Source organism: Oncorhynchus keta, chromosome 19, assembly GCF_023373465.1.
Source record: "Oncorhynchus keta strain PuntledgeMale-10-30-2019 chromosome 19, Oket_V2, whole genome shotgun sequence".
In the NCBI taxonomy this organism is placed as follows: domain Eukaryota; kingdom Metazoa; phylum Chordata; class Actinopteri; order Salmoniformes; family Salmonidae; genus Oncorhynchus; species Oncorhynchus keta.
In genome coordinates, this window is record NC_068439.1 from 40,282,323 (window position 1) to 40,305,238 (window position 22,916).

General features: G+C 42.5%; 1 long non-coding RNA gene across 1 annotated transcript in view; it reads right to left on the reverse strand.

Annotated features, from left to right (window-relative positions):
* Window positions 1-1,100: 1,100 nt before the first annotated feature.
* The window catches only part of LOC118398281 (uncharacterized), a 63,989-nt gene continuing 42,173 nt past the window's right edge, over window positions 1,101-22,916 (reverse strand). Inside the window, exons 2-3 of the long non-coding RNA XR_004828593.2 lie at window positions 4,982-5,185; window positions 1,101-1,304 (exon numbers count right to left, since the gene is read on the reverse strand). This is a non-coding gene — a long non-coding RNA (uncharacterized LOC118398281). The remainder of the gene's footprint in view (window positions 1,305-4,981; window positions 5,186-22,916) is intronic.

The window sequence follows — 22,916 nt, forward strand, 5'->3', positions numbered from 1 at the left end:
CTATGGTGAGAAGGTGAGGAAGTTGCTTGGATTGCAGATATGCAAAGTGTGTCGGCGGTTGGAATTATGCCGTTCTCATCGGCACATCCTGTACTGCTGCTCTCAGCTCCTCATAATGTATTTATAATTGCTTTCCACCCCAGCTGAATAACAGTCACTTTTTTACAGCAATGTTTTGCTAGACTAGTATACTAGTATATAGCAATTATGCTAGCCAAACCTAGCATTTACCCTCCAATAATAGGGAAGTGATATTAAGAACCCACACAAGTAGGTGATTGTTGTGATTATATGTACTTATGTCTTTATGGAGATTATAGTTGTCATGGCTTGTTTTTGGACAGCTTTGTGACCAGTTTGCTTGAGAAACTAGCATTCCACCAATCGTGGTGTTTGGTATTACGCAACTGCGAATGACGTGAGTGTTAGCTACCTCATGGAAGTTCACATGGCTTTGATAATGTGTTTGTTTTGGTGTTTACCTGTCTAGGTTGACAGTTTAGTGTTATTGTTGTGACTGGCCTGGTGTGTTGCTATGTTCTAGTGTGTGATTGTGGTCTGTCTGGTATTGCCATGCTAGCAAATCCTGAGGCTAGGTTTGCTAAGCCCAAGGGCCTCACGGCATTCCAGCAACAGAGTGTTAGGTCTCATCTGGAGTTGGCTATCAAAACAAAACAAAGGCAGTCAGATTAGCCATGCTTGATATAATTCACACAGAGCGCTACATCCTTTTATCTATAGAAAATTATTTGGATTTTTAAACTGAAAATTGAGCATTTCTGTCTCAATGTAGACAGAATGGACGAGAGGTGTTGAATATGGCAAGGGCAGGACGATGTGTCATTGTAAGAGGCATAATAGATAGTCAGTAGACAACCCATTGAGCCACTATCACAATTCTCATCATCCATCTCTCTTACTCTTTATCTCTCCCTCCATCCCCCACACAACCCATTAGCTCTCCCTCTCTCTCCCTCCTTTGCACACATTCTCCCACACTCTTCCCAGAGCAACGTTCCCACTGTCTAATAACTCAAAATATTCAATCAAACAATGACTAAAAGTCAATGACAAGGAGATCTCCCCCCCCCCCATGGAGATCAAGGGTCAAAATCCCTCAGAGACAAATGTGTCCTGTTTCTAACCAGGAGACGTGGGGGAGAGTCAGAGGCTGGGCCGGGCTCCTGGAACGTGCTGCTTTCCTCGACTGTAGAAGCCTCAGCGGTGCCAAGTATGCAGCCCTAACTGATACCAGATGTGCAATTAATCTGCGCACCAACCAGCAAGGCTCTTTTAGTGGTGGGCTGAAAAGAGAGGGCCTAAATTATTGTGCAATGATAGCCTTTTGGACATATATTTTGTTAGGTTTTAGTGTGCTTTTTTTATATGGCCATTTACATGTATATCTATAGATTGTAGGCTGAGCCACTCTGAACCACTACAATTTAAAAAAAATGTTTTTATTAGCTAATTATAGTGCCTTCAGAAAGTATACATACTCCTTGGCTCTACATTTTGTTATGTTACAGCCGGAATTAAAATGGATTAAATAGATCTGTTCTTACCCGTCACACAATACCCCATAATGACAAAGTGAAAACATGTTTTTAAAATGTCTTGCAAATTTCTTGAAAATTAAATGTATCTAAGTATTCATACCCCTAAGTCAATCATTTGTAGAAGCACCTTTGGCAGCGATTACAGCTTTGACTCTTTCTAGGTCTCTAAGAGATTTCCACAACTTGATTGTGCAACATTTGCCCATTATTCTTTTTTTATTTTATTTGTATTTTTTTACCCCCTTTTCTCCCCAATTTCGTGGTATCCAATTAGTTAGTTACTATCTTGTCTCATCAAAACAACTCCTGTACGGGCTCGGGAGAGATGAAGGTCGAAAGCCATGCGTCCTCCGAGACCCCACCCAACCAAGCCGCACTGCTTCTTAACACAGCGCGCATCCAACCCAGAAGCCAGCTGCACCAATGTGTCGGAGGAAACACCGCCACAGGAGTCGCTAGTGCGCGATGAGACAAGGATATCCCTACCGGCCAAACCCTCCCTAACTCGGACGACGCTATGCCAATTGTGCGTCGCCCTATGGATCTCCCGGTCGCGGCCGGCTGCGACAGAGCCTGGTGGCACAGAGACCCTGGGCACTGGTGGCATCTATTTCAACACCTGAAAATGGTTGTCTAGCAATGATAAACAACCAATTTGACCACTGCACCACCCGGGAGGCCCCCATTATTCTTTAAACAATTCTTCAAGCTCTGTCCAATTGGTTGTTTGTCATTCCTAGACAACCATTTTCAGGTGTTGAAATATATTTTCAAGTAAATTTAAAGTCAAAACTGTAACTCGGCAACTCAGGAATATTCAATGTCTTCTTGGTAAGCAACTGCAGTGTAGATTTGGCCTTTTTTTTTGCTATTGACCCGCTGAAAGGGGAATTAATCTGAACCAGACTGTGTTATATTAGATTTGTTCCAAACACAACACTTTGTATACATTTTTTGTACAATTATTTTCGTGCATTTTTGCAAACAGGATGCATGTTTTGGAAAAATTGTATTCTGTACTTCTATCAATTAGGTTAGTATTGTGGAGTTACTACAATGTTGTTGATCCATCCTCAGTTTTCTCCTTCCTCCTTCCTGCCATTAAACTCTAAATGTTTTAAAGTCACCATTGGCCTCATGGTGAAATCCCTCAACGGTTTCCTTCCTCTCTGACAACTAAGTTAGGAAGGACGCCTGTATCTTTGTAGTGACTGGGTGTATTGATACACCATCCATAGTGTAATTAATAACTTCTTAATATCTTCTACACATCTATCAATAGCTGCACTTATCTGGGGTAGGGGTAAGTATTTTGACATCAGGATGAAAGGCATGCCCAAAGTAAACTGCCTGTTACTCAGGCCCAGAGGCTAGGATATGCATATAATTGGTAGATTTGGATAGGGAAAACTCTAACGTTTCTAGAACTGCTAACATAATGTCTGTGAGTATAACAGAACTGATATAGCAGACAAAACTCGAGGACAAACCATCCCCCCCAAAAAGATTTCAGTTTACCACTATTTTCAATGGCTAGTATTTTAATAATAAGGTCAAGTCCTCCCAGATTGCAGTTCCTAGGGTGTCCACTTGATGTCAACAGTCTTTAGAAAGAGTTTCAGGCTGGTTTATGGGGAAATGACCCAGAAATGGTCGTTTTTCTAGGTGGCTCCCATTTTGGCTGTAGTGTTTCCAAGCGTGTGGAGGAAAGCCCGGTAATGAACATATTATTCTCCGTCTTAAATTTGATAGTTTATTTGTGTATTAGGATACCTAAGGTTTGATTATAAATGTTGCTTGACTTATTTGGAAAAGTTTATAAGTAACGTTTGGGATTCATTTTGTATGCATTTTGATGGAGGGAAACCGAGTGGATTATTGACTGAAGCGTGCCAGCTAACCTGAGTTTTTATGGATATAAAGAAGGACATTATCGAACGAAAGGACCATTTGTGATGTAACTGGGACTTTTTGGAGTGCCAACAGAGGAAGATCAAAGGTAAGGCATTTTTTTATATCGGACTTTTGTGTCGCACCTGCCTGGTTGAAATATGATTTTCATGTGTTTGTATGCGGGGTGCTGTCCTCAGACAATCGCATGGTTTGCTTTCGCCGTAAAGCCTTTTTGAAATCTGGCATGGCGGCTGGATTAACAAGAAGTTAAGCTTTATTTTGATGTATAACACATACATTTTCAAGAATATTAAATATTTGAATTTGGTATTTGTGAATTTGTGAATTTGTGAAGATGTTGGCTAGGTGGGACGCCACCGTCCCACGTACCCGGTAGAGCATGGCGCTTGTAACGCCAGGGTAGTGGGTTCGATCCCCGGGACCACCCATACGTAGAATGTATGCACACATGACTGTAAGTCGCTTTGGATAAAAGCGTCTGCTAAATGGCATATATTATTATTATTATTACCCGTAAGAAGATAAATTATTAACAAAGGGGTTGAATACTTATTTACTCACAGCTTTGAATTTTTTATTAATTAGTCAAAATCTTTAAAAATATATAATTTTACTTTGACATTATGGAGTATTGTGTGTAGACCAGTGAAAACAAATCTCAATGTAATACATTTTAAATTCAGGCTGTAACACATCAAATTGTAAAAAGTCAACGGGTGTAGTTATTAAGGACACACATGAGGGTCCACACACACACAGAGACAGACACACACACACCTTTTCATTTCTCATCCACTTATCATGGAGGGCTGTTGAATGAATCCAAACGCTAACCTCCGATACAAAAGTGGAAAAATCATTGCCTAAATAAATTATCCAGGGCATATCCGGGGCATTATTATCCTTTTGAGAATCTAATGTTCATCCGAGGTAACATATAGTTTCTCTGGCTACGCCAAGAGGTGTAGAACCTCATCCATCATGTCACTGGGATTTAACTCCTATTCAATCAAAAGATTTGTGCAGCTTATGGGAGGTCTCGACAACATCAGAGAGAATCAAAACTTGCTTCTCTCCGAATTTTGGGAAGTTCCCTATGTATACTATACAGACTGTTTTCCCATCAACTTCTCTGAGCCTTTGATTACTTAATGATGGAATTTGGTGGTGTGGATGGATTTATTTTTATCATACCCCGCCCAGGTCTACACGCACAAGGTAATCGTGCTTGTCTAGGACTTAGCTATAGAACCTCATACATTTCATTTTCACAGGGCTCACTGTACCAGTGAAGCCTACATCATCTATATCCCAGGCAGGTTTTCCCCGTGGTAACAAGGGCATATGGTTACACCAGTGTTAGCCTAGCAAAAAGAACAGTAGGGAGGAATTGCAATTCATGTTGTAGAGTATAACGTAACGTCTAATACCGTAATGTTGAATGTAAAGACAACCTCACAAGCTGTCTAGAAATAATACGAAAAAATAACGTTGGCGTTTCACCCTACCTGGCCAGAATGTAGCTCCTAGGTGTACGACGTTATGTATGAATGGGCGGACAGTTGTTATTGCAGGTGCATAACCACATGTTGACGTAGTCGCCCTCCACTCCTGACATAGTGTAAGCTGCTCACCCCTCGGTCCCGTGACCCGGCGCTGGAAGCTTGGAACAAGCACACTGAGACCACTCTCTCTCTCTCTCCCAGATAGGCCTGGAAACAGGAAGAGCACCATTCAGGAAGTCCACGTTTTACAACTTTCTCTCGGTGGAGAAAGAGAGTAAGAAAGTGAGTAGGAAACATCAACAACACTTGACTCCCCCCTTTGTAAGTTATTCATGTATTATTTTCACACCCCTCCTGCTTTTGTTGATTTACGGCTTTGAATATGTAATGGGGAAAATGTTCTCTATTACTGAATCATGGAAACCTGGGGGGCAAGGCGACGATTTTGGTAAGTAAGATATTGCCACCTGCTTTGTCAGGGAGGAAATAACTGGGAACCTAATATGACTTTTTGGATATACTTAATTCATTTCAGATTTTGAAATATACTTTGAAATACTTCCCTTTAACAGTAATTATATTTTAGTTTAGTGCAGCAGAACAGAAGCAACATTTTGTGCTGTGGTCAATGGCCTGTGATTGTAAGATGAGATCACAATGGCAGAAAACAATGCTATGCCATTCTGACATCACGCCAGTCTGTGTTTGAACAAAATAAAAATTGGACTAAGCGGAACTGCTGCCGACACGCTTCCCTCTCCGTCCCCCTCTGTTTACCCCTTTAAGGGGTCGTGATGTCACGGATGGCTATATTGGCGACGGTTACCTAAGTAACATCATGCGCGCGTGGTGAGACCATCTTGGAGGGTTAGCTTAAGGGCTGCCATCCATCTGTCTCGTTACAGAAGCGAGCTGTGACGGCATTCCGTGGATTTTGCTCACTGTTGTCCCAATTTGAATGATTTAACATCCTGTCCTTAGTCTGATCCTATCAGGAAGTGAATCATATTGCCAAACAACTTGTCTACCCGTCTTAGGAAATGTCATATTACTTATAATCACAAGAGTTATGGTATATTTCTGATATACTGTGATGTGCCATTCTGACACCACGCCAGTCTGTATTCATGTATGCATTTATGCAATTAGAGTTATGTGTTTGTTCAAAAACTTTTATGATTTGACCATGACTTCACTTTAAAACAGAATCATCTTGAGGCCTTACATTGCCACTGAATAACTGTTTCATATTACAACTCAATATTGGTCTCTACGAACTCTGTCCTTCCCAAACTGCAGATTATAAAGTGATATCTTTAGGAACAGATCAAAATTTACTGGAGGGGAGGGGTGGTCTAAAATAGAGGAGGGTTGTCAAACTTTTTTTGTTTTTGCATTGGGGTGGTTTGTGTGTTTTCTTGGGGGGGGGCTATTACTAAGCTTTAGCAACTGCAGGCCCGTGACATGAAGGCAGCGCGCCTTGGCGCTCCAACTGACTCCGACAGTTGAACTTGAGGTGAGGAAGACTGTTACTCTGGTAGGCCTGAAACACCTATAATCTAACAATATAATGCTTATCTTTCTATAAATATTTGGATAGAAATGTAAGGAATTACCCTCTTGCTGTACGTCTATGTCTGTATAGCAGGCGCAGTAGCCATCTGACATATCTCTATCTCTCGGGCCTCAGCTTCTCTTCTTATGTATATGCTCTATACACAGGGCATTCGGAAGGTATTCAGACCCCTTGACCTTTTCCATGTTTTGTTACATTACAGCCTTATTCTAAAATGTATATTTTTTAAAAATCTTCATCAATCTACTCACAATAGCCCATAATGAAGCGGAAACAGGTTTGTAGAAATGTTTGCAAATATATTAAAAAGAAAAAACAGAAATACATTATTTACATAAGTATTCAGACACTTTGTTATTCAACTCAAAATTAAGCTCAGGTGCATCCTGTTTCCATTGAACATCCTTGAGATGTTTTTACAACTTGATTGGAGTCCACCTGTGGTAAATTCAATTGATTGGACATGATTTGGAAAGGCACACACCTGTCTATTTAAGGTCCCACAGTTGACAGTGCATGTCAGAGCAAAAACCAAGCCATGAGGTTGAAGGAATTGTCCGTAAAGCACCGAGACAGGATTGTGTCGAGGCACAGATCTGGGGAAGGGTACCAAAACATTTCTGCAGCATTGAAGGTCCCCAAGAATACGGTGGCCTCCATCACTCTTAAATGGAAGAAGTTTAGAACCGCCAAGACTCTTCCTAGAGCTGGCCGCCCGGCCAAACTGATAAATCAGGAGAGAAGGGCCTTGGTCAGAGGCCAAGAATGATTGTCACTCTGACAGAGATCCAGAGTTACTCTGTGGAGATGGGAGAACCTTCCAGAAGGACAACCATCCATGCAACACTCCACCAATCAGGCCTTTATGGTAGTAAAGTAGAGTGTCCAGACAGAAGCCACTCCTCAGCAAAATGCACATAACAGCCAGCTTGGATTTTGCTAAAATGCATCTAAAGACATTGACCATGAAAAACAAGATTCTCTGGTCTGATGAAACCAAGAATGTGGCCTGAATGTCAAGCACCACCTCTGAAGGAAACCCTTCTTACAGCAAAGCATGGTTGTGGCAGCGTCATGTTGTGGGAATGTTGTTCAGCGGCAGGGATTGGGAGAATAGTCAGGATCGAGGGAAAGATTAACGGAGCAAAGTACAAAGAGATCCTTGATGAAAAACCTGCTCCAGAGTGCTCAGGACCTCAGAATATGGCAAAGGTTCACCTTCGAACAGGACAACGAAACTAAGGTCACAACCAAGACCACATCGTAATGGTTTCAGGACACGTCTCTGAATCTCCTTGAGTGGTCCAGCCAGAGCCCGGACATCGAACATCTCTGGAGAGACCTGAAAATAGGTGTGCAGCAGGGCTCCCCAGTCAACCTGACAGAGCATGAGAGGTCTGAAGAGAAGAATGTGAGAAACTCCCCAAATACAGGTGTGCCAAGCTTGTAGCTTCATTCCCAAGAAGACTCGAGGCTGTAATTACTGCCAAAGGTGCTTCAACAACGTACTGAGTAAAGGGTCTGAATAGTTATGTAAGTGTGATATTTCTGTTCTTTTTTTTCTATACATTTGCAATCATTTCTAGAAACCTGTTTTTGCTTTGTCATTATGTGGTATTGTGTGTAGATTGATGAAGGGAAACAACTATTTAATCAATTTTAGAATAAGGCTGTAATGTAACAAAATGTGGAAAAGTCAGGGGGTCTGAATACTTTCCGAATGCATTGTGTGTATATTGGAGATTTAGATTTAGATTCTTCAAAGTATCCACCCTTTGCCTTGGTGACGGCTTTGCACACTCTTGGCATTCTCTCAACCAACTTCACCTGGAATGCTTTTCCAAAAGTCTTGAAGGAGTTCCCACATATGCTGAGCACTTGTTGGCTGCTTTTCCTTCACTCTGTGGTCCAACTCATCCCAAACCATATCAATTGGATTGAGGTTGGGTGATTGTGGAGGCTAGGTTATCTGATGCAGCACTCCATCACTCTCCTTCTTGGTGAAATAGCCATTACACAGCCTGGAGGTGTGTTGGGTCATTGTCCTGTTGAAAAACAAATGACAGTCCCACTAAGCTCAAACCAAATGGGATGGCGTATCATGGCAGGATGCTGTGTCAGCCATGCTGGTAAAGTGTGCCTTGTACTCTAAATAGATCACCTACAGTGTCACAGGCAAAGCAGGCCCACACCATCACACCTCCTCCTCCATGCTTCACGGTGGAAACAACACGAGGAAATCATCCGTTTACCTACTATGCGTCTCACAAAGACACTGCGGTTGGAACCACAAATCAAATTTGGACTAAGACCAAGGGACAGATTTCCACCGGTCTAATGTCAATTGTTCGTATTTCTTGGCCCAAGCAAGTCCCTTCTTCATATTGGTGTCCTTTAGTTGTGGTTTCTTAGCTGCAATTTGACCATGTAGGTGCAATTCATGCAGTATCCTCTGAACAGTTGATGTTGAGATGTGCATGTTAGTTCAACTCTTTGATGCATTTTGATGCACTTCTGAGGCTGGTAACTCTAATGAGCTTCCTTTCCTGTGGCGTTCCTCATGAGAGCCAGTTCAAGAAGGAAAGAAATACCTGTTATTTGAAATGCATTCCAGGTGACTACCTGCATTCCAGCTGACACTGGTTGAGAGAATTCCAAGAGTGTGCAAAGCTGTCATCAATGCAAAAGGTGGCTACTTTGAAGAATCTCAAATATAAAATATATTTAGATTTGTTTAACACTTGTTTGGTTACTACATGATTCCATACGTTTTAGTTCATAGTTTTGATGTCTTCGCTGTTATTCTACAATGTAGAAAACATTTTTTTTAAATAAGAAAAACCCTAGAATGAGTAGGTGTGTCCAAAATTTGACTCATACTGTATATATTATGGCGTTCCGCAGGTTCGCCACCAGGGGGAGAGTTGTCGAGGCCTGGTGACAGAAGTAGTCTACATCACGTGGTGATGGCACCCTCTGCTGGACGGGCCCGTTCCACGCACCAAGACACAGCTCAAGTCCTCTCTGGGACTGTCATGATACTAGTCGGTTTATTCGCGACTTTGCGGCTATAGTCTCCCCCTTACCGATCTAACCAGGGCCCGTCTCACGAAAACAGTGAAATGGACGGGCGAAACCGAAGCGGCGTCCAGGTGCCTGAAGGATGTGCTGTGCTCCCATCCGATTCTCGCAACGCCCGATCTCCAGGTACTGATGTTGGTCCAGACAGACACATGCGACACGGGACATGTCCCAGATATATGATGGGGAGGAGCAACCAATCATGTACAGGTTGAAGACGGAAGTTTACATACACTTAGGTTGGAGTTATTAAAACTCATTTTTCAACCACTCCACAAATTTCTTGTGAACAAACTATAGTTTTGATAAGTCGGTGAGGACATCTACTGTGTGCATGACACAAGTCATTTTTTCCAATAATTGTTTACAGACAGATTATTTCACTTATAATTCACTGTATCATTTCCAGTGGGTCAGAAGTTTACATACACTAAGTTGATTGTGCCTTTAAACAGCTTGGAAAATTCCGGGAAAAAAAGTACAGTAGAAAAGTAGAAATAATGGGGTGCAAAGGAGCAAAATAAATAAATAACTACAGTAGTGGAAGAGGTAGTTGTTTGGGCTAAATTATCGATGGGCTATGTACAGGTGCAGTAATCTGTGAGCTGCTCTGACAGCTGGTGCTTAAAGCTAGTGAGGGAGTTAAGTGTTTTCAGTTTCAGAGATTTTTGGAGTTCGTTCCAGTCACTGGCAGCAGAGAACTGGAAGGAGAGGCGGCCAAAGGAGGAATTGGCTTTGGGGGTGACCAGAGAGATATACCTGCTGGAGCGCGTGCTACCTGCTGGAGGTGGGTGCTGCTATGGTGACCAGCGAGCTGAGATAAGGGGGGACTTTACCTAGCAGGTTCTTGTAGATGACCTGGAGCCAGTGGGTTTGGCGACGAGTATGAAGCAAGGGCAAGCCAACGAGAGCGTACAGGTCACAGTGGTGGGTAGTACATGAGGCTTTGGTGACAAAACGCATGGCACTGTGATAGACTGCATCCAATTTATTGAGTAGGGTATTGGAGTCTTTTTTGTAAATGACATTGCCGAAGTAGAGGATCGGTAGGTTGGTCAGTTTTACGAGGGTATGTTTGGCAGCATGAGTGAAGGATGCTGTTGCGAAATAGGAAGCCAATTCTAGATTTACCTGTGGATTGGAGATGTTTGATGTGAGTCTGGAAGGAGAGTTTACAATCTAACCAGACACCTAGCTATTTGTAGTTGTCCACATATTCTAAGTCAGAACAGTCCAGAGTAGTAATGCTGGACGGCGGGCAGGTGCAGGCAACGATCGGTTGAAGAGCATGCATTTAGTTTTACTTGTATTTTAGAGCAGTTGGAGGCCATGGAAGGAGAGTTGTATGGCATTGAAACTCATCTGGAGGGTTGTTAACACAGTGTCCAAAGAAGGGCCAGAAGTATACAGAATGATGTCGTCTGCGTAGAGGTGGATCAGAGACTCACCAGCAGCAAGAGCGACATCATTGATGTATACAGAGAAGAGAGTCGGCCCAAGAATTTAACCCTGTGGCACCCCCATAGAGACTGCCAGAGGCCCGGACAACAGGCCCTCCAATTTGACAAACTGAACTCTATCAGAGAAGTAGTTGGTGAACCGATGAGGATGTGGTGATTGACAGAGTCGAAAGCCTTGGCCAGGTCAATGAATACGGCTGCACGGTATTGTTTCTTATCGATGGTGGTTAAGATATCGTTTAGGACCTTGAGCATGGCTGAGGTGCACCCATGACCAGCTCGGAAACCAGATTGCATAGAAGGTGTGGTGGGATTCGAAATGGTCGGTAATCTGTTTGTTGACTTGGCTTTCGAAGACCTTAGAAAGGCAGGGTAGGATAGATATAGGTCTGTAGCAGTTTGTGTCAAGAGTGTGTCCCCCTTTGAAGAGGGGGATGACCGCAGCTGCTTTCCAATCTTTGGGAATCTCAGACAACACGAAAGAGAGGTTGAACAGGCTAGTAATAGGGGTTGCAACGATTTTGGCAGATCATTTTAGAAAGAAAGGGTTCAGATTGTCTAGCCTGGCTGATTTGTAGGGGTCCATATTTTGCAGCTCTTTCAGAACATCAGCTGACTGGATTTGGGAGAAGGAGAAATGGGGAAGTCTTGGGCGAGTTGCTGCGGGGGGTGCAGTGCTGTTGCCCGGTGTAAGGGTAGCCAGGTGGAAAGAATGGCCAGCCGTAGAAAAATGCTTATTGAAATTCTCAATTATAGTGGATTTATTGGTGGTGACAGAGTTTCCTATCCTCAGTGCAGTGGGCAGCTGTGAGGAGGTGTTCTTATTCTCCATGGACTTTACAGCTGCAGGAAGCAAATTTCTGCTTGAAAAAGCTAGCCTTGGCTTTTCTAACTGCCTGTGTATATTGGTTTCTAACTTCCCTGAAAAGTTGCATTTGAGTCAATTGGAGGTGTACCTGTGGATGTATTTCAAGGCCTACCTTCAAACTCAATGCGTCTTTGCTTGACATCATGGGAAAATCAAAGAAAATCAGCCAAGATCCCAGGAAGAAATTGTAGACCTCCACAAGTCTGTTTCATCCTTGGGAGCAATTTCCAAATGCCTGAAGGTACCACGTTCATCTGTACAAACAATAGTAAGCAAGTATAATCACCATGGGACCACGAAGCTGTCATACCGCACAGGAAGGAGACACGTTCTGTCTCCTAGAGATGAACGTACTTTGGTGCGAAAAGTGCAAATCAATCCCAGATCAACAGCAAAGGACCTTGTGAAGATCCTGGAGGAAACTGGTACAAAGGTATCTATATCCACAGTAAAACAAGTCCCATATCAACGTAACCTGAAATGCCGCTCATTAAGGAAGAAACCATTACTCCAAACCGCCATAAAAAAGCCAGACTACGGTTTGCAACTGCGCATGGGGACAAATATCATACTTTTTGGAGAAATGTCCTCTGGTCTGATGAAACAAAAATTGATATTTTTGGCCATAATGACCATTGTTATTGTTTGGAGGAAAAAGGGGGAGGCTTGCAAACCGAAGAACACCATCCCAACCGTGAAGCACGGGGGTGGCAACATCATGTTGTGGGGGTGCTTTGCTGCAGGAGGGACTGGTGCACTTCACAAAATAGATGGCGTCATGAGGCAGGAAAATTATGTGGATATATTGAAGCAACATCTCAAGACATCAGTCAGGAAGAGCTTGGTCGCAAATGGGTCATCCAAATGAACAATGACCCCTAAGATACATCCAAAGTTGTTGCAAAATGGATTAAGGACAACAAAGTCAAGGTATTGGAGTGGCCATCACAAACACCTGACCTCAATCCAATAGAAAATGTGTGGGCAGAACTGAAAAAGCTTGTGCGAGCAAGAAGGCCTACCAACCCGACTCAGTTACACCAGCTCTGTCAGGAGGAATGTGCCAAAATGTACCCAACATATTGTGGGAAGCTTGTGTAAAGGCAATGCTACCAATGCTACCAAATACTAATGGAGTGGATGTAAACTTCTGACCTACAGGGAATGTGTTTAAATTAAATTACATTAAATTAAAATGATTCTCTCTACTATTATTCTGACAGTTCACATTCTTTAAATAAGGTTCTGATCCTAACTGATCTAAGACAGGGAATTTTTACAAGGATTAAATGTCAGGAATTGTTTAAAACGGAGTTAATGTATTTGGCTAAGGTGTATGTACACTTCAGACTTCAACTGTACATAAGCTGAAGGCTGAGGGGGTGTCCAATTTATTTTACAGTACAAGGGGAGGGTCATGTGAAAATAATTTTTCCTCTGGTGAGGGGAGGATTTATTTTTGACACCTTGAGTTGGAACAGGCCCCACAGGAACTAGATATGTACCTTACCTAATGCAAATTCATCATCATGACTGAACATCCATTTATTTCTTTATTTCTTTCTTTGACAATCATCTCTGATTACACTGAGGCTGTTACCAATCAGTTGAAACTACCAGGTACGGCAAACTACTGTGCAATCAATGGCATAGATCATTATATCACAACATTTCTTCATCACATTGCCCTTCCTTAAGGTTAGTGCAAAGGGAAAGGATTACTGCTTTCGTCAAGGTTGAAATGTTAAATGTTGGAATCAAACTGTAATAATTCCAAGAAGAATTTCATTATATGGAATTAATGTTTAGCTCGAGTCTGGACAATGGAGGATCCGTTTAAGATTGGTGTGTGGTGTCCCATGAAATCTAAAGTTTGTTAATTATTTGATTCAACGTTTTTCAACATTAACTGGGACATTTGTAAGGAAGATGTATATAAGGATACATTTTGACATGAAGTGCATGTGTGTCTGCATGCGTATTGAAGTGTTTAAGGTGCGAGTCAGTCTGCTAGCTACTATGTTGTCAGATGAAAACCCTGTGAATTCAAGTGCATCAATATTCATCTCCAGCTCTGTGAAAAAAAGTTCGAGCCTCAACAGCTGTTTCCTCATTGAGCAATTAGAGCCCATCACAATGATGGAATATCCAGGCAAGCGTATGATATAGGACACGTATTGATCTGGTTTAATACAGTGCATTAGCTTAGCATCTAAGCCTACAATATGAGTGATGATTACATTCTGAGTTTGTGTTATCCCCTCATTCTATTGTCTACTCCTCGGTAGAACCAAATTCGTGCCAATTTTCTTCTAGTTACACTACTGTCATTCTTAGCATAATTCGATTTTCATTGATTCGATGCCACTAACGTGGCAGCAGTAATATGAATTTCCGTAAATCAATGCTGTGGGAAATGAGATGGAATGGATCATACGCCGGGCAACTCATTCAGAATTCATAGAAACACTAACTCATTGTCAGCACAGGCCTGTTCTAATCCATCGTGGGATTTTAACATGTGCAAAATGGACACATTTGCCTTTTTTCAGTCAGAGATATACTATGTTTCTTAATTCGTAATGGATTAAATATATTCCTAGATGTGACTTTTCACTTGACAATAAAACCAGCATGCTAGATACTGTAGTGATGACAGAAAAACATTTCCGTTTCCATTTTGGGGCACGTTTTGTGTCTAGCATGAATTTTTTATACATTTTACAGCATGAAAGCCTCTGTTTGTTCTACATTGTGGAATAATAGTGAAGACAGCAAAACTATGAAATAACACATGAAATCATGTAGTAACTAAAAAAAGTGTTAAACAAATCAAATTATTTTAGATTCTTCAAAGTAGCCACCCTTTGCCTTGATGACAGATTTCACGCTCTTGGTATTCTCTCAACCAGCTCCACCTGGAATTTTTTTTCCAACAGTCTTGAAGGACTTCCCACACATGCTGAGCACTTGTTGGGTGCATTTTCTTCACTCTGTGGTCCAACTCATCCCAAACCATCTCAATTGGTTTGAGGTCAGGTCATCTGATGCAGCACTCAATCACTCTCCTTCTTGGTCACATAGCCCTTACACAGCCTGGAGGTGTGTCAAACTCAAATCAAATCAAATTGTATTGGTCACATACACTCACAATAACATGTGCTAACCATGTGTAACGAAATGCTTGTGCTTCTAGTTCCGACAGATATCTAACATGTAATCTAACAATTCCACAACAACTACCTAATAAACATACATCCAAGTAAGGAATGGAATAAGAATATATACATATAAATATATCGATGAGCAAAGACATAGCGTCATAGGCAAGTTACAATAGATGGTATAAAATACAGTATATACATATGAGATGAGTAATGCAAGACATGGAAACATTATTAAAGTGGCATTATTAAAGTGACAAGTGATCCATTTCTTAAAGTGGCCAATGATTTCAAGTCTCTATGTAGGCAGGAGCCTCTCTGTGTTAGTGATGGCTGTTTAACAGGGTGATGGCCTTGAGATAAGCTATTTCTCAATCTCTCGGTCCCAGCTTTGATGCACCTGTTTGACCTCGCCTTCTGGACGGTAGCGGTGTGAACAGGCAGTGGCTTAGGTGGTTGTTGTCATTGATGATAATTTTCGCCTTCCTGCAACATCGGGTGCTGTAGGTGTCATGGAGGGCAGGCAGTTTCCTCTCGTGATGCTTTGTGCAGACTGCACCAACCTCTGGAGATTCCTGCGGTTGTGGGCGTTGCAGTTGCAGTACCAGGCGGTGATACAGCCCAACAAGATGCTCTCAATTGTGCATCTGTAAAAGTTTGTGAGGGTTTTAGGTGACAAGCTAAATTTCTTCAGCCTCCTGAGGTTGACAAGGCACTGTTGCGCCTTCTTCACCACACTGTCTGTGTGGGTGGCCAATTTCAGTTTGTCCGTGATGTTTACGCCGAGGAACTTAAAACTTTCCATCTTCTCCACTGCTGTCCCATTGATGTAGATATGGGGGGTGCTCCCTCTGCTGTTTCCTGAAGTCCACAATCATTTCCTTTATTTTGTTGAAGTTGTTTTCCAGACACCACACACACACAGTGCCCTCACCTCCTCCTTGTAGTCTGTCTCATCATTGTTGGTAATCAAGCCTGCTACTGTTGTGTCGTCTGCAAACTTTCTGCCAATGATTGGGTTGGAGGCGTGCATGGCCACACAGTCATGGGTGAACAGGGAGTACAGGAAGGGGCTGAGCACGCACCCTTGTGGGGCCCCAGTGTTGAGGATCAGAGAAGTGGAGATGTTGCTTCCTACCTTCACCACCTGTGGGTGGCCCGTCAGGAAGTCGAGGACACAACTGCACAGGGCGGGGTTTAAATCCAGGGCCTAATGCTTCATGATGAGCTTGGATGGTATTATGGTGTTGAATGCTGAGCTATAGTCAATTAACATCATTCTTACATAGCTTTTCCTCAGTGTGCAGTGTAATGGCAATTGCATTGTCTGTGGATCTATTGTTAAGCAAATTTAAGTGGTGCGAGGGTGACAGGTAAGGTGGAGGTGATATGATCCTTGACTAGTCTCCCAAAGCACTTCATGATGACAGAAGTGAGTGCTACGGGGCGATAGTCCTTTAGTTCAGTTACCTATGCCTGCTTGGGTACAGAAACAATGGTGGCCATCTTAAAGCATGTGAGGACAGCAGACTTGGATAGGGAGAGATTGAACATGAACACGGGTAATTGTGCTGTTGAAAAACAAATTATAGTCCCACTAAGCGCAAACCAGACGAGAATTCTGAACTTACTTGAACTCTAATGAAGCATTTATTTGGGGTGCAATTTCTGAGGCTGGTAACTCTAATGAACTCGTAACTCTGGGTCTTCCTTTCCTGTGGCAGTCCTCGTGAGAGCCAGTTTCATCATAGCGCTTGATGTTTTTTTTTAACTGCGCTTGAAGAAACTTCTTGACATTTTCCGGATTGACTGACCTTCATGTCTTAAAGTAATCATGGATTGTTGTTTACCTTTTCTTATTTGAGCTGTTCTTGCCATAATATTCCTTGGTTTTTACCAAATAGTGATATCTTCGGTATACCACCCCTACCTTGTCCCAACACAACTGATTGGCTCAAACGCATTAAGGAAATAAATTCCACAAATGAACTTTTAACAAGGCACACCTGTACATTGAAATGCATTCCAGGTGACTACCTCATGAAGCTGGTTGAGAGATTGCCAAGTGTGTGCGCAAAGCTATCATCAAGGCAAAGGGTGGCTATTTGAATAATCTCAAATATAATAATTTATTTTGATTTATTTTACACTTGATAGGTTACTACATGATTCCTTTTGTGTTATTTAATTGTTTTGATATCTTCCCGATTATTCTACAATGTAGAAAATAGTACAAAATAACGAAAAACCCTTGAATCAGTAGGTGTGTCCAAACTTTTGACTGGTACTGTATGTCTGATGTGTTTTTTTCATGCTCTTTTGTTTTTTGGAGAAGTCATGGCATCTGCTCTCTGTGTGTGGTTTGCTACAGTGCCTTCGGAAAGTATTCAGACCCCTTGTCTTTTTCCACATTTTGTTACATTGCAGCCAAATTCCACATTGAAAAAAATGTATCATCAATCTACTCACAAAACCCCATAATGACAAAGCAAAAACAGGTTTCTAGAAATTTTTGGTAATTTATTTTTTTTAAACGGAGATATCACATTTACCTAAGTATTCAGACCCTTTACTCAGTACTTTGCTGAAGCACCTTTGGCAGTGATTACAACATAAGAGTCTGCTCGGGTATGACGCTACAAGCTTGACACACCTGTAGCACACGTTCCAGCAGGTATATCTCACTGATCATCCCCAAAGCCAACACCCCATTTGGCCGCCTTTCCTTCCAGTTCTCTGCTGCCAGTGGCTGGAACGAATTGCAAAAATCGCTGAAGTATGAGACTCTTCCCCCCTTTCCCCCCCCAACTTTAAACATCAGCTATCTGAGCAGCTAACTGATTTTCTGCTCTTTTGCACACCAGTATCTCTACTTGCACATCATCATCTGCTCATTTATCACTCCAGTGTTAATCTGCTAAATTGTAATTATTTGCTCCTATGCCTTTTTTTCTACTGTGTCATTGACTTTTTTATTGTGTTGTTGGCTTGTTTATTGTTTACTCCATTTGTAACTCTGTGTTGTTGTCTATGTCACACTGCTTTGCTTTATCTTGGCCAGGTCGTAGTTGTAAATGAGAACTTGTTCTCAACTAGCCTACCTGGTTAAATAAAGGTGAAATATAAAAAAAGAAAAGACAATTGTGGAGTTTCTGCCAGGGGAGTTTTCTGGAAGGTGAACCTTCCAGCACTCTAGAGCAGGTTTTCATGAAGGATCGCTCTGTACTTTGCTCTGTTCATCTTTGCTTTGATCCTGACTTGTCTCCCAGTCCTTACAGCTGAAAAACATCCCCACAGCATGATGCTGCCACCACCATGCTTCACTGTAAGGAGTGTGCCAAATTTCCTCCAGATGTGACACTTGGCATTCAGGCCAATTAGTTCAATCTTGGTTTTATCAGACCAGATAATCTAGTTTCTCATGGTCTGAGAGTCTGTAGGTGCCTTTTGGCAAACTCCAAGCAGGTTGTCATGTGCCTTTTACTGAGGAGTGGCTTCTGTCTGGACACTCTACCATAAAGGCTTGATTGGTGAAACGCTGCAGAGATGGTTGTCCTTCTGGAAGGTTCTCCCATCTCCACAAAGGATCTCTAGAGTTCTATCAGAGTGACCATCAGGTTCTTAGTCACCACCCTGACCAAGGCCCTTCTTCCCCGATTGCTCAGTTTGGCCAGGTGGCCAGCTCTAGGAAGAGTCTTGCTGGTTCCAAATATCTTCCATTTAAGAATGTGATCTTGGGAACCTTCAATGCTGCAGAAATGTTTTGGTACCCTTCCCCAGATCTGTACCTCGACACAATTCTGTCTCGGAGCTCTACGGACAATTCCTTTGACCTCATGGCTTGGTTTTTGCTCTGTCATGCACTGCAACTTTGGGACCTTATATTTTACAGGTGTGCGCCTTTCCAAATCATGTCCAACCAATTGAATTTACCACAGGTGGACTCCCATGAAGTTGTAGAAACATCTCAAGGATGGTCAATGGAAACAGGATGCACCTGAGCTTAATTGTGAGTCTCATAGCAAAGGGGCTGAATACTTTTCTAAATAATGTATTTCTGTTTTAATACATTTCTAAACATTTCTAAAAAACAGTTTTTGCTTTGTCATTATTGGGTATTGTGTGTAGATTGCTGAGGAAAAACATTTATTTAATCCATTTTAAAATAAGTCTGTAATGTAACAAAATATTGACAAAGTCAAGGGGTCTGAATACTTTCCAAAAGCACTGGACAGTATATAAAGGAACCACACATTAGATGGAAAACTATTCTCTTGAAATCTGCTACCTACAGGTGCATCTGGAATATAAACTGTGCTGGTTTACGAGAGATGTCCAAGTTTTTACAACATTGGACTGGGGACACCAAAAAGTTTAGCACAGCTGGCCTGAAAATAAACATGGTCACATACCACGGACATAAGCATGCTTACGGTATCTGTCTACGCAAGACTTAAATCACTGTATCCTTAGGCCTGCTCTCACTCTCCCTCGCTCTCTTGCTCTCTCTCTGGCTGTCTCTCACATTCTCTCACCAGCTGTGTGGTGTTATTCTCCCTCCCCTTAAGTTACCTTGGTAACCCATAACTTGGAAACATGCTGTGTGGCTGAGCAACCTGAGGCGTAGGATAAGACATGCCTTTTACAAGCCTCCGGTCAGTCCATCTCAACCACATGTCAGTGGACATGTACACTAGCAGCCAGCCAATGGTCTTTCCTGTCTATGTCACTCATGTTATTGTCACCTAATTAAACAGCTGTCAGTGCTCAGGACCTGGGAGGCTGGGAGAGTGTGAAGAGAGCCATGGTGAGCCAACACAAAGGGCATGGCTAGAAGATTGACACTATACATACTGTATCCTAGGCCTATGGGTTTGAATTGAGTAGGCAGTTATTATTACAGTAGATTTCTAGATTGTTCCTTTTGGGTATTAACAGGCTGATACATATAAGTATACAGTATGTTCAAGGTCACTGAGCAAGGATGACCTTTGTTACATTTTCACTATAAGTGACCTTCAAATCATGGTATGTGTGACTATGAGTAACATTGCACTTCGCAGCTTGAAACCAGCCAAACGTATCTCATAATTTGTTGAGCCCAGCAATCAACGATGTGCCATGATTGGTTGCCCATCTCAAAAACGACCTAATGATGCACAATCACCGTGGCGATGGCTGATGAGGGCGTAATCCACCTGTCGTGCTCCATGATAAATGCAGCCCCTCTTTTTTGTTTTCTTTGATTGAGTCTCTCATCCAGTCTTTTTTTCTACCGTAATTACAGAATTTTCCTTCCACTGAGGTGTCAAGGAAGCTTTGGCTTGTCTTCAATCAACTCTGTGTTTCTCCTGTAGATCCGTGCCTCTCTCTGCTTGTGTTTTTTGAAAGGATGCTTGTGATCATTTTTAAAGACAGCGGAGCACTATGCGTGTTCCAAGTCCCTGTAAGTGTGTGTGTGTGTGTGTGTGTGCACCTGTGCAAGTGAGTAAGTGACAGGAAGCATAAACAGATCAAATAGAGGGACAGAGTCGAGAAAATAATATTGAGAGAGAGAATCAGCAGCACCAGGTTATTTTGAACCCACTCAAGACTCTGGTTGGTTGGTAATGACACCTTCCTGTTTGTTGAGGAGGGGAAGTGGTTTGAGCAATGTGGACTTTGGTTGTACAACCTGTTTTCTGGGCCCCCTCCCATACTGTGCAACCCTGTGTGTCAGACCAACCTGACACTGCATGCTGCTGTAGATGTGTTCTATATGTGTTTCAGGTCAACACCCGTTCAATTTCAGGCCTCCTCACCCCATAATGGAACTCGCTCATAAATTCTGGGAAATCTACAGGGTTTTTTAGGTGACTGGTCCCATCTTATAAAGCTCACAAATCACTGGGAAGCCACTGATGACTGGGAGGAATCAAACAAACATATAATGCCTTTCTCTCTTTGGGTGAGTTGTCAATTTTCAACCCACAAAGGCTCATGGGATATGAAATGTACTGTTGGAATAGACTCCGCGAAAAGAACCATGGGAAGATTTGAGTTAAGGTTTATACGGCTGCATGCGTTTTAGATGGTGCTGTTGTGGAAGTTGAGGGACTCTCCTAGCCTGGAATCCAACAAGTCCATTTCACCATTCATATCAGGATTTCAGGCTAGCACTAATATTTCACATGCCTTTTATGTCTCTTTATATGAAGTCACTCGGCTCTGTCATATTCTCACATGGTCTCTCCCATTATTGCTATGCGGATGACACTCAACTTCTCTTCTCCTTAGCCCCTTCTAATGCCCAGGTGGTGAAACTTATCTCTGTGTGCCTGGCAGATGTCGGCCCACCACCTCAAGCTCAACCTAGAACAAATGGAGCTGCTTTTCTTCCCGAGAAAAGTCTGTCCACTCCAAGACCTCTCCATCACGGGTGACACTCCACTGTGCCCCCCTCCCAGAGTGCAAAGAACCTTGGTGTGAAACTTGAGGATTAAGCAGTCACTGGTAAAACGAATAATAAACTAATTTGTTTCATGTAGATTTTACAAACCTGACAATGTGTATTGATCCCCAGAGTCATTGCACTGACATGAGCTGTTACAGACACCCTGGACAACACCCTGTCTGGACAACACCCTGTCGTTCTCTGCAAACATCCAAGCAGTGACTCGCTGCTACAGGTTCACGCTCTACAACATCCCGAGAGTGTGACCTTTCCTCACACAGAAACAGAGTAGATCTGTCATATCCCATCTAGGCTACTGCAACTCTCTGTTGGCCCGGGCTTCCTGCTGGTGCCATCACATCCCTGCAACTTATCCAGAATGTCGCAGCCCGCCTGGTGTTAAACCTTCCTAAGTTCTAACATGTCACCCCACTCCACCGGCTTCCAGTTGGAGCTTGCATCATCTTCAAGACCATGGTACATGCCAAAGGAGCAGCAAGGGGAACTGCACCTGCTTACCTTGGGGCTCAAACCTTACATCCCAACCCGAGCACTTCGTTCCACCACCTCTGATCTCCCGCTCAGCCCAGTAAAAAGCTCTTCTCTGTGCTGGCAACCCAATGGTGGAACAAGCTTCCCACTAGGGTTCCCGCCCATCTTTTGAAAATCTCAGAAACCCGACCTCTTTGAAGAGTACCGCAAATAACTATCACGTCAGCGCTTTGCTGATCAACACTTTGTTGAGGGAAAATGTACTTGATACGATTGTGATGTTTGTTGTCTCAGCTACAGTTGCAAGTTTAAATACACTTAGCTTGGAGTCATTAAAAGTCATTTTTCACCACTCCACAAATTTCTTGTTAACAAACTATAGTTTTGGCAAGTCAGTTAGGACATCTACATTGCATGACACAAGTCATTTTTCCGACAATTGTTTACAGACAGAGTTTTCACTTCTAGTTCACTGTATCACAATTCCAGTGGGTCAGAAGTCTGCATACACTAAGTTGACTGTGCCTTTAAACAGCTTAAATAATTCCAGAAAATTGTTTTAGAAGCTTCTGACAGGCTAATTGACATAATTTGAGTCAATTGGAGGTGTACCTGTGGATGTATTTCAAGGCCTACCTTCGAACTCAGTGCCTCTTCGCTTGACATCATGGGATAATCAAAAAATCAGCCAAGACCTCAGGAAGAATAATAGACCTCCACAAGTCTTGTTCATCCTTGGGAGCAATTTCCAAATGGCTGAAGGTACCACTTTCATCTGTACAAACAATAGTACGCAAGTATAAAGACCATGGGACCACGCAGCCGTCATACCGCTCAAAAAGGAGACGCGTTCTGTCTCCTAGA